This window comes from Suricata suricatta, chromosome 6 (assembly GCF_006229205.1).
Source record: "Suricata suricatta isolate VVHF042 chromosome 6, meerkat_22Aug2017_6uvM2_HiC, whole genome shotgun sequence".
In the NCBI taxonomy this organism is placed as follows: domain Eukaryota; kingdom Metazoa; phylum Chordata; class Mammalia; order Carnivora; family Herpestidae; genus Suricata; species Suricata suricatta.
In genome coordinates this window covers 24,792,101-24,805,112 of record NC_043705.1, presented here as the reverse complement: position 1 = coordinate 24,805,112, position 13,012 = coordinate 24,792,101, and the positions used below count along the sequence as shown (strand labels likewise).

The 13,012-nt window shown below is 45.5% G+C and overlaps 1 protein-coding gene across 1 annotated transcript in view; it reads left to right on the top strand.

Annotated features, from left to right (window-relative positions):
- FSTL4 (follistatin like 4) overlaps positions 1-13,012 on the top strand; it is a 526,907-nt gene that overhangs the window by 160,089 nt on the left and 353,806 nt on the right. The gene's annotated exons all lie outside the window — the stretch shown is intronic.

Below are 13,012 nucleotides of genomic sequence, written 5' to 3'. Positions count from 1 at the left end.
CATACCCACTGCCTTCTCAGTGTTGACATTTTGGAAGTAGTTTGTTGAAGCTATGATGAACTTCAGACATTGCGATGCTTGTTCTTTGAAATTTCATGTGGTCTTTTCTGGGTGCTGACTGGTACTTGTCTCTAAGGACTGTAAGAACTGAAAGCCAGGTTTGCTTGTGAAAACTAAGTCCTCCACCTTCAAGCATCAGAGGTGGGGTCTGGGGGACTGGCTTATTCGTGATTGTATTTGCAGTCTTGAGAGAAGCCTCATTTTTGAGTGAAGTTTGAAGTAATTATTTGGTTTCATGCAGCAAAAACAACATCAACAATAAAAAAATGGCTTATGATTTGAAATATTTCAATATCTGGGAGAAGATGGCATTGTGAAAAATATTTTTGATTAGATTTTTACAGCTTTAGCTAAGCTGAAATAGAAATAGCCAATTATTTTCCCCTTTGAGACAATTCCATGACATTCATTTTCCCTACCAGTTCCTCAACACATTGGTTTTCTGGTCTCTGAGGTAAGTGTATATGTGTGGTGATTTCTGAAATCTTTTAGTGGAAATTGAAGTTTCCCTTATTTGCAGCAATGCCTACTATCTATAAGATGTCTTTCAAATGATTTGTGGAATCTTTGCCAGGCATCTCTTTATTGCAGGGATGGAAAGATGCAGTCAGATATCAAAGTGAGTTCTTGGTCTAGAGTCTGACCTTGGGTTTTCATCTTAACCACAAACTTCTCTGTAGCCCTATATCCATAAAGAGTGGCAATATAAAAAAAGTGAGCAAATTTCATATTGACTTCTAAATTTAATATATCCTTGGCTCATGATTAGTTCTTATTTTAAGCACAAATATGAGAGACATAGAATGCCATATTATCAAATTATGTTTCTAGAGCTTGGAAACCTAAGCCTTCCGTACTATCGTATTGGTAAACTAACCCAACATGTTGATTGCTGCTATCCATGGTGCTGGAACGCTGGATTCAAAGGATCTGGTTAGTAATCTGGCTCTAGGATGAACTTTGTGGCTTCTATTTCCTTTTGCTATCATCTCTTGTTTTGGGCTCAAAATCCTCTGAACGGCATTTGTAGGGTAAACTGCATTGTATGGATTTCAAAACTAAATGAAATTGGATGAATATGGGTGGGACTGTGAGGAGATGTTTTTTATTGATGACCATGTAAATTGGAAAGAAAATAGCCTTAAGCAGAGAAGTCAGCATGAAATTTGGTTCTGAATACTATTTAATTCATGTCAGTAGCCTTGAGTATGAATGTTTGGAATTAATTTGCATTATGGAACCTCACATAAATCTGACTTCTGGAATCTTACTGTCCTTGTGTTAGAAATGTGAAATGTCTCTAAACAGTAAGGATGGGGTATGAGGAAATCATGTGTATTTTTGCTCAGAGGCATTAATAGGCTCGATGAGACTGCAGGCTCCAAATCCACTGAATGCTGACAGGGTTAAAAGATGAGCAAAGGTGTGGTTGGGCTGTACTCCACTCATTCAGAACTTCTCTTTGAAAGCAGCAGCTCTTACGACTGGCTGACTGGGAACACACACTTTGGGTTTGTACTGGCAAATTTGTCCTGACATCACATAAACTTTTTTCCTCCCATTGTGAAGTGATGTCTTTCTTGCTTGTTTTTGTCAAAGTTGAGTGAGAGTCCCTGACGCAGCGTAATGCCTTAATGCCAATGCTTATAACCTGGAAGGAAGGAGGGAAGAGTGGGACCTTACGGGTTGTTTCCAAGTATTTTCAGGGCTGAGAATTCACTTGCTTGACTGGTGGGGTTGTTAATATTCTTCAGAAAAGTGGTACAAGTATAAAATAATAGAAATGTTTTGAACATTTTAATAAATGATTATTCCTACAGATAAAAATGAGACATTATTGGAGTGCCTGGGTGGCTCAGTTGGCTAAGTGTCTTAACTCTTGATTTGATTTCATGACGTCACAGTTTATGAGATCAAACCCCATGTCAGGCTGTGGACTGACAATGTAGAACCTGCTTGGAATTCTCTCTCTGCCTTTCTCTCTAGCCCCCCTTCCCCACCCTCTCTCTCAAAATAAATAAATAAATAAATAAAACATTAGAAAAAGACGTTATTGTCTCACAGCAACCACTTAGGGTTGATCATATCAGGGCTGCCATTCTATTCGATATCCTTTGTAAGCTCTGCTCTAGAAAGTTCAGGCAGAGAGAGTGCTTCCTCAATTCCCAGGATGAGAATATGACTTGGCACCAGTGACTTCCAGGGCTTTGCATGTACAGAATAGTAATGTAGTAATAATGATAATCTCTTCTCAGTTCTCAAGTTTTCAGGGAGGTTTTACAGTCTTTCCCTCTTATGACCCTCAGCAACCCATGACAGAAGGAGAGAAGAGAGTACCTTACACCTGAGACTCTTTCCTTCTTTTCCATGCTAGTTTGTGGGAACAAGGACTCCCTGGGCACCAACGTCCCTCTAGTGCACTGATCCTCTCTTCTGCACATTCGTGTCCACTGCCAACCCTAGAGAGCTAAGAGGGACTCTTGGAGGAAAACTGTCTAGTGGTCACTTTTTTCCAATTTAGATTTGTAGTAAGGGCTCTCAGAGGAGCCTGGGGGGAAATGTATAGTGTCAGGAGGTGTGGCAGGACTGCAAGACTGGTAGGATGTGTTCTGAGAAGGGCATATGCCCATCTTGGCTGACCAAGCCCTTCCTCCTTCAGGGCAGTCCTGTATCATTCTTGTGACCTGGGACCACCTGTGCTAGCTGCGAGAAAAGATGATTGCATCTTCATCTGCTTTCCAGTGCAGGTGTTCTTACACCTCCCTCTAGATACATGCAGTTTAATTTCACCTCTGTCTAAGGCTTCAACAAAGGGTGCCAACCTCACCTCTCCGAAACATTCGTGTGTCCACTCTGAGGGCCGGTGCTGATTGTGACTGCCAGAATTCATCTACTCAGACCGCTACTTTTCTCTAACTGATTCCATCACGTTGAATTACAGCCATGAGAGAACACTTGAGTGAGCTGAGCAAGTGGCCAGGATAATTCAGCCCTTGTCAGCCATCTCTTAGCAACATGGGTGATCTATAAACTATTCCAGATGTCTGTGATTGTGTTGTGATTAGAGGCTATGAGTTTTGGGATGGGCACCACTGTCCTACTGCATTATCCACCCTCCCAGTGATGGATCACTTACACGTTCCAGTCCAGACTGGCCTGGCCTAGCTCCCAGCGGGGATGTGAGGGAGACCTGAGAGAGGGATGCTGCTGTCATCCCAGGAAAAAAAAAAGAAAGAGGCAAATGACAGTCACAGAGCCAGCGTGGCTCTGACTCCTTCGCAATGCAAGTCGCCTAAATAAACATGACCTGCCAGTCCCCACAGTGTGGCTAGAGCCTCCTTTTCTGAGAATTCTTGGAATTAGTCCCTAATTGGCAGCTGCTTCTAATAGCACCTTTATAGTTCTCTGCATCTGGGTGAACTTCAGCTATCAAGAATTGCATTCTGTTTACCATTAATTTTGATTTTGTTTAGCAGATGTTTTCTGGATCTCTCAGTTGCCTGCATAATTTGTCTTGGTATAATGTGAACTGGCTGACTCTCTTCAATAAAACAGATTAATAAACTCCTAGCTTCTTTTGCAGTAACTTCTTTAATGGCTGCAAATGTAGGGATTTGAGAAGGGATCTATCCAAATTTGACAGTGCCTGGAGTAGTAGGTCCTTTTCAAATCAGGATTGCCATCTGGGCAAAGAGATGGAGTTTCCTTTACCATTCTACTCTCGCTCACACAGAGGGGAGCTTGCCAGTTTTCTCCTACAGTCAGGGGACCTCAAAAAGTTAAGAGTGACATTTGTCTCTTTTAACTTCTAACTCCACAGAAATGGGCTCTTTCTGGGTAGTGGTGCCCTATTTCAGCTTCTGGGAAACTATATTGTACTGTCTGCCCCAGCTTGAGTGGGGGGGTAGATGGCACAGCTGGCTGGTGTGTTCTGGTTGAATACAGTGGTTTGATACCCTGTTTTGATCATGACCAATTGGCAGGCCTTAGAATCCTACCTCTCCACTTACTCATAGTATGACTTTGGGTAAAATGGGTGTTCTAATAATACAGACCGTTAGTCCCAGTTCTGGATTCCAATCAGCAAGCCCGTTTGCACTGGCTGAAACATGAAAGTCTTGGGGAAACTTCATCCAAAGGTGGATCTAGGCTTCAAGAACAGCTAATAAAAGGCTTCTCCCTCTCTTTGCTTGTTGGCCTCTTTCATGCAGCCTTACAGGATGGCCGCACGCAGCCCCAGCTCAGTCCTGACTGCTCACCAACCCAGAGGCTCTAACTGTTTTCCCCCAGGAAGACACCATAAAAGTCCCAACAACACTCTGATTGGCTGAGCTTTTTAAAAAAAAGTTTATTTATTTATTTTTAGAGAGAAAGCATGAGTTTGAGAGGGGAAAAAGAGAGAGAATCCCAAGCAGGCTCCACACTGTGAGCATGAGCCCCATGCAGTGCTTGAACTCACAAACCATGAGATCATGACCTGAGCCAAAGTCTGAGGCTTAACTGACTAAGCCACCCAGGCTCCCCTGATTGGCTGGGCTCTGTATCATGACTCAAGCCCCAAATCAGTCACTGTCACAGGGAGGGGATGGAACACCGTGGTTGGCCAAGTGAGATCACATGTTCTTTCCTGGGGGTTTGTAAAATCACCTTCACTCAAATGTCATGGAATGGAGACAGATTTGGTCCTCAGAGGATGGATGCTAAGCAGCATTCAGTCAGTGCCCAAGATGATGGTTAGATGTCTTGAGGAGAGATTGGGTATGGAGAGCCCTTGGCATAGCATGAGTGTTGGTGTCTGTGCCTGGTGAGGTTGGTAGTCTCCTTATGGCTCTTTCCATTTTGCATCTATAGATCTGCCCTAGACATAAAGTGAGGCATGTCTTAAGACACCAAGCCTACCCCTCTGTCTCCAAGAAGACTTGCATGTGAGTTGGCACGTTGTGGCCTATTGACCATAAAGAATTATCAGAAACTTAGCCCATTTACATCCTCTCCTCTGTCACAGTTTTTCTTTAACATTTGGTTTTAATTCTTTGATTCCACAATCAGATGAACCAAACAACTCTCTGCTCGTGATGTCTTTAAGAACTTAAGGACAGCCCACATAAAATTTCTCTCCCCAGATTAAGGTTCCCTGGACACTGGGGTCCAAAATTGTCCTTGAGCATCACAGTTACCATCCCTTTCTGTTTCCTTTCAACTAGTGCATCAGAAGAAAGCTCAGGGATTGAAGTCAGGGAACTTTCCCAAGGATCATGCTCAGCGTTAGCTAGAGGAGTCTCAGGCTGTGGGTGACCCCAAGCTTCTGTTCCCTGAGCTTCCCTGAGATAATTCTAAATGCCCATGCCTGGAAAGATTAGCAGTGAACTAGGCCAGCCTGAGTGGGCCTGAGTTCTCACTCCTGTCCTTATACAGGCTATTCCTTGATCCCAGGTCTGCCCGTCTCTGGGTTCCCAGCTATTCTATCCTAGCCCTGGGCCATTTCAGCTCTCTGCAGTGATTTAGAAGAAGCAGGACCTTGCTGAGTACAGCTCAGGACTGGTGGTGGCAGCTATTCATGTTACTGTTTGAATTGCACGTGTGTGACTCCTTGCCCAGGGCTTCAGCACCATAGGACACAGCATGGGTGGATATGGCCTATGCTCAGGGCAGGGGGTGGTGGCGGGTGGGCAGCTCTCATGCTGCCATGTATGGTGAGCCCTGGAGGACAGGGATCACAACTCTTCTTTCTGGCATCTTCTGCCTCTTTCACACAGCAAGCACTGAAAAAGTGTTAGATGTCTGGCACATTCCAGGGCTGGCTGGGCTGTATGTCATATCTGCACTTAAAAGGCAAAAATCACAGGTGTAGGGACTTACAGGTTGTTTGGCTGTGGATCCTACAGCTTCAGGACACCCTTGCCCTACCTGCTGCACTTAGTCTTCTCACCAGCACTCTTAGAAGGCTTGCTCTCCTTAACTAGCATCCTCAGAGAGCTACTGTGCTCTTTCTGGGGACTTGTGGTCCCTCTGCTAACAGGTACTTACAAGCTGGTGGTGTGAGTGAGCTACATCTCTGGTTGTGATGCCAAGCTGTAGGGCATTGGTAGGTCTGGACAGGGCAGTGAACTCCTATGCAGTGAGCTGTGGTTCTCAAAGGAATTTCCTTGGGGGTTGTGACTGTACACTTTGAACATATATCCCTACCTGGAATTCAAGGGGGAAGGATTCCATTCTCTAAGAAGTCATAACCCCCAAAGGGTATGAACCACAACTGATGTATAGGGACAGTGGGGTGAGGGCTTCACAAGATAGCACTGCCCTGAAACCCACTGAGCTTGCCCACCATGACCTGAAGAGAGGGGGTAATGGCCCTCTTCTTCACCCTGTTGAGGCCCATCCCTGCCCTGGAGGCTAGCTTCTCTTCTGTAAGATCCCATGGAGAAGGTTGACATTTACCGTATTCACCCCTTGCCTGGCCCACAACCCAGAAGAAGATTTTCTGCTTTTCAGGAATCCTTGAAATTGTCTTCTCCATATGAACACTGAGGCTCTCTTCAAACTTGTTAAGCCATTTGCCCTAGCAATGTTAATGTGCCACTGGCAAGCCTCTGGGGTTAATTATCTGTGACTTCAAAATCATTTGTTTCTGTCCCTTTTGTCTCATTGCTTCTCAGTACTCTTTCTTTATTAGGAAACGAGGTACAGAATCCAACTGACCATTATGTTCTAATTCTTTTCGTGTCATCATAATTAATTCATCTTTTTAAAACTCTTAAAAAAAAAACCCTCCTTTGCTCTTTTCAGATTGGTTGTCTCTTAACAATTGTTTAATCTCCCCACTTCAGGGGGAACAGAGCCAAGACTAGAAATAATCTGCAGGGTGAGACATCTCATCAAAATGAGTACAGCCTGTCAATGCTCTCTCTCCTGGCCCCACTCACTTTTAGGAGCTCCCCGCCACCCAAATGTAGGCCTGTTTGTCTCATGTGGCTGTGGTGAGTGCTTCCTGGTGTGTCCTTTGGTGCACACACTGTGCTTGGTGAATGGGCCACAATCCCCAGGGAGGGCCCTTGCAGATCGGTAAGCAAAGCTGAGAGATCCTGTGCACGGCAACCCCCCCTCCCCACTGCCATGGTTCTCTGTACACCATTTTCTTTATACTTCTTCTTGGCTAGGGCTGCCATTGGATTCAAAGAAATGCTGCAGGGTCTTCATGTAGAAAACTTTGTGCAAAATGTTGAATGTTTTATGAGGGAAGATGAGCTTGCCTTGTACTCTCTAGAAAGTCAGAGAACACGTGCCACAGGGATGATCAGGTTCTGACTGGCCTCTGGCTCTGTGGAATGTCAACAGTGACCTGTACCCTTTGGGGACACAGGTGCAGTCAGCAGAGGGAGGTCCGCGTGCAGTCACCGTAGTCGAATGGTGCCTGGTGTGGTTCATTCGGGCATGTAGGGCAGCCACTGCCCACCTGTCTTGTTCTCTGGAGGCTGCTGGGGAGTTCTTGGCCTCTCAGCTGCTCTCATCTCGGCAGTGCTTCTAAAGCAATGTCTGGGGGCCTGACTTGACAATGACTTCTAAAGGAGAAATAGCTCCTGTGGAAAGTTCCACTCCTAAGGTTTCTTGAAGGTTCATTGGGTGCTGATTCAACTTTCCTTGGGTGGGTTGGAGTTGGTGCGGTGTGCAGTGAAAACAGGGTGTGTCCTGCTCTTACAGAGCTTTCCCATGAATGAATGTATCAGCTGAGGAGATGTACAAGTGTCCTGAAGCAGAAAGCCCACCTGCTGCATGGCCAGGCCTCTCACGGATGGGCCGACAATCAAGTGTGAAAGTATTTGTTCAGTCTGGACCAGCATGGGAGCCTGGGAGAGCAACTTACTGGATGATTTGATAGAACTGAAGCCTCAGGGTCTCTTCTCCAGAGGATGCTTATATTGACACATGGTCTCCTTTCGACTCTTAATGGCATACCCTATCAGTGGGGACATGTTTGCAAGTTGCAAAACTCAACCCAACTATCTCAATCAAATAGAGGACCTTATTGGCTTACATAACTGGACAGCCAGGAAGGCAGTGGAGGGGTGAGGGTGCTGGCTTTAGGTACACTTGGTATAGGGCACAAGGACCTTGTTTCTCTTTTCACCCCTTTATTAGTTGACTCCTCTACCTGGTAAGTGCCAGTGCCCCCATTTATGACTCCACAACCTGTGGGAGAGAGAGAGAGAGCCTCTGGTTGGATAGTTCTCATAGACGGCTAAGATCACCTCAGGTGGGATGGCCTGGGCTCACATGCCCCCACCTGAATCTGAGATAAGCCCATCATCCTGTGTTGCTAGGCTCCACACAGGTTCCAGGCTGAGCCTCCACAGTCAAGATGACATGAGAGAGGGGTGGGGGGTAGGTGGACCCCCAAAGGACAACTGAGGCTCTGCCCAGATAAGAAACATGGGTGCAGGAAGGTAAAAAAAAAATCCACTATGCATATTAGCGTTTACTCAAGTTATTCCACATCTGGGTGTCTACCACGTTCCCCACTCCTAGGGGATTTAGAGTGTCTCACAGAAGGGCGAGCTTAGCCAGCATTCATCCAGCAATTGTGGGGAAGGCATGTCTCTTAACTTTTGGAGAAGGAAACCAAGAATAAGGCCTGCTGCCCAGAAGTCAGAGGAGCTTGGGAGGGACTGTGAGTTGGAACTCAGATTCCTGATCACAGGGCATGTTTGTGTTTTATTTTTGAATTACAGCTACCCCCAGCGATGTGGTATCCTGCTCTTTCACTCCCTTTCATGGTGATAGATGAAATGACCTGGTAGGGAGGGATACGTTGAGTCCCCTGGCCCAAACTGGGGGAACCTTAGCATTCCTTCAGACTCCCAAAATATCTATACCCTCCTTTCTTTAGACTTCCAGCCCAAGGGCATAAGGATCAAAAGCTAATGTTCAAATTCTTCCAATGGTGACTTTAGTGCTTGTCACCAGGAGGCTTCTCAGAAGCTTTCTTTTCCATTTTCTGTTAGAGATCCATGTATTTCTTGGGGAGAGGTTGGTGAGGGGCTTACTGTGCTGGGTGCTTCTAAATGGCAGTGGGCCAGGTGGTGGAGGGTGGGGCACAGATGGAGATGGGAGGCTTGGGCTTTATAGACAACCAGAGCTCTTGTTCAGGGGCCACTTTTTACTAGGCAGCTTCTCAATTATCCATACCTTGACTTACGGTCAAAGCCTCACTTCACTGCTTTCGTATAAATTCCTTAGAATTGAGGAGTTCTTAATGGAAACGTTTTAACTTTAGTCTTTTGCTTAATTCTTATGAACACCTTCTGACATAGGCAGTGCAGGTTTTTTTTTTTTTTTTTGTAAATAGAAAAAGATGGGAGATCCTTTAAACTCTATAGGAAGGTGATCAAAGAATTTAAATGGGCTTAACTGAGGTCTGTCAGGAAAGCACATTCTCGATGGAAATTCAGCACTGTTGGTACAGTTCTGATGGAAATGTTCATATTCACAAACGTGGACTCGTCATCCTGCAGTTGAAGTGCAGGCAGGGTCAGGGTCGTGCGACCCCATGTGTAATGCTGCCAGGGAGAAACAGGGACCTCCATGTTCAGAAGAAATGTGCCTTAAAGACAAAAAAAAAAAAAAAAAAGAAAAGAAAAGAAAAGAAAAAAGAAGAAAAATCACAGGTCTGGGAAAATGAGTTATCAGAGTAAAAATACATTTCAGTCTATTTGTTTCAGTAATTTTAGCAGGTATTTGCGCTCGCTTTTTTTTTCTGGCAGCAACATTCCCATCCAGCTGTTCAGCTGCTGCATTTGAATTTTTATCATTTGTGTGAGTCGCTGTCTATTTGGACACAAAATGGGAGTCCTGTGGGAGTCCTGTGGCTGAGAGAGGATGTCCATCTGATAGGGTCAGATGTACTCTCACACTTAGAAGCTTCAGGTGAAAATAAAATGAGTTGAAAAAAAATTTTTGAGACCCCACTTCTGTAAAGCTGTGCTAGCAAATCACTTTCCCCCTGTATACAGAATTGGGAATAACAGCTTATACTTGGATAATGTTACCAGGCTGCCTTTTACTCTCAAAGAGCTTTCTCATTTGTCGTCTCATTTCATCCTTCATGAAAGCCTTTGAGTTAGGGAGAGAGAGAACATTACCATTGGTGTCTGACAGATGAGGAAACGGATGTGCGGAGGTGACCAGGGGCTCCCCCCAGGGCACACAGCCGGGTGGCGCTGGGCTGGAGATGGTAACCATCAGTCGGAGCTCCTCCCACCTGGCTTGCTCTTTCAAAGGGAGTTTATGGCTGGGGTTTTCACGTTAACCCAGTGGAAGATGTGGTATATATATATATATATATATATATATATATATATATGCAATAGAGTACTACATGGCAATGAGAAAGAATGAAATCTGGCCATTTGTAGGAAAGTGGATGGACCTTGAGGAAGTCATGCTAAGTGAAATAAGTCAGGGAGAGAAGGAAAGATACCATATGTTCTCACTCATAGGTCTAGCAGGAGAAACCTAATAGAGGACCACGGGAATGGGAAAGGGGGGGAAAAGAGTTGGGTAGAGGGAGTGAGGCAAATCAAGAGAGACTTTTGAAGGCTGAGAACAAACTGAGGGCTGAGGAAGGAGGGGGGAAGGGGAAGGGGGTGGTAGTCATGGAGAGGGGCACTTGTTAGGAAGAGCACTGGGTGTTATATGGAAACCAACTTGGTAACAAACTACTTAAATAAAAATAAATAAATAAAACCCAGTGGAAAATTACAGAATTTTTAGCCCTGTTTTGGCTCTTTTAAAAATAAATTATTTTAAAGACAACTTTTTTCATCTGTCAGTGTAATGATCCTGTTCCGTGAGGATTCAGAGTATTCAAAATGTATGTGGAGGAAATGGTAAAAGTTAATCATTTTCACAGTACCTGTCTGTGGCGAGGTTTAATTATCACTTGACATATTTCATGGTTTAAAATGATGACAGTTTAAAATAGAGCCAGAGAAAGCCAGAAAATGCATTCATTACCGGGTGTCGGGTGCTGTGTTAGAGTAACCCCCAAATGCAGATGTTTCCCCAGACAGATGATTCTGTGGCATTTTCTGTTAGCTACAGATGTCCCAGGAACTGAAATCCAAACCAAGAACTCCATTCTGACCCTGTTGTCATCACCCAGGGGGGAGCATGGGTGAAATCTAGCAGTGTGGTTTGATGTTCACACCATCTTCTAAATGCTCACCTCCTCATTGCCCTCCCAAATCCAAATCTCTCATGGCCTTCTGCAGCACTGCTAATGAACAAGATAATTCACTGTGAAGTGGGCTCTGAATGAATGAATGAATGAATGAATGAAGGCTGTTTAAACTACAAGGGGTATAAATCTCTTAGGGTATTGTACACCTTCCCGAGAGGAGAAGGGCTAGGAAACGGCTTCTGGTTGTGGCCTGTGCTAGTTGTTGAATAAGCGCAGAAAATAATTAAAGAATTGTTTCTTTCCTGTGAGATTTCTGGAAGAGGAGCTGTCTAGGAGCAGACCTGTCTGTCCACATTTCAAATTTCAGTTTGGAGAGTCCCGGGAGAGGCAGCAGATGAAGCCATCTCAGAAATGCAAATGCTGTTTGACATCTATTAGTTCAATGTTTATCCATTGCTGACAGCCAGATCCATTAGGACGCCGGTGTCACGGATCAGAGACACTTGGAATGTAGTGAGAGCTGGGCTGCCGCTGGCCGAGCCCCACTGAGATGATCTAAGAACTCTGGTCCAGGTGCCACCCCATCCCCGTACCTCGTGCTCTGGTTCTCAGGACCAGTCCCGCAACCAGCCTTCATGGCTGGCCTCTCCCACCTAGCAGTCTGCCTGAATGCTCTGCCTGCTGGAGGGCATGCCCTCCTTGAAAAGTCTGGCTTCTGTCTTGGTGCTGCCTAGAGGTCTGGAAGGACCCTTATCACTCCTTATCTTCCCAGGTGAAGACACAGGCTTGAACAGGTGAAGTGACTGGTCTGAAGCCCCATGGCTAGCGGATAGGACATGAGGATGGAGCCTGGGTTTATAAACCTCGGGTCTCTCCATGGAAGGTACTTTCAGTACCTTCACTTTTGCCATATGCTTGGGGGCACATTTTCTCTTCTTTTGAGGGGGGCACAATATCTAGCATGCCCAAGATGCTCAGCCATCACTTCCTATTGATGGACGTTCTGTCTGAGTTTTCTAGTTAAATTCTTTGCCTTGTGTTTAGAATATTTCTCCACATATTATTTTTCTGTTGGGGATGGGGAGGGCAAAGAAGGAGGGGGCATGTGGTGACAAAGTAATCATTAATGTTCTCACCATAAGCTTCGCTGAGTTAACGTCCTTCAGCCCTCTCCGTTGTACAGCGTGGCCAGCTAGTGGGATATTCTATTTTATGGTGGAGGAAACCCATGCTTTCGAAGGATCAGTGGCCTGGCTGGTTGGGTGCTTCAGTTAGTAGGCAGCCCTTGCAATAGCCCTCACTGTAATGAAATATTCCGAGTTTCGCCACTGGGGTTTTCCGAGGACCTATGTCCCCAGGACTCTCATCGATGAGGCAAATCCCTAAGATCTTTTTTGAACTGTCTGCTCTTGAGAAGCTAAGGAAGAGCAGGTGCCTCTGTGGCTGTTTGTTAAGGGAGTGGGAGTAGCAGGAAGGAGTGAAGGACTTGGAAAGTGTATGTCAGAGGCCAGATACTGTGAAGCAGAGGCCACACTTCAGAACATGGTGAGGCGCTGGTCCTGAGTCCTGATACAGATCAAGTGACCTGCAGGCAGTGCCAGGCTCTTCCAGTCCCACATTCCTGGGGAGTTCAGAGGGAGAGTCCACTTGTGGGCTAGGAGACCCGATGGCATGGCCTAAATGGCCACCGTGGCTGCTGCCCAGGGAATGATGGAAGCCAGAAACTGTGCCCATAGGCTGCCTCACCCTGCACCCTGTGAATTCTAAGAACTCTGC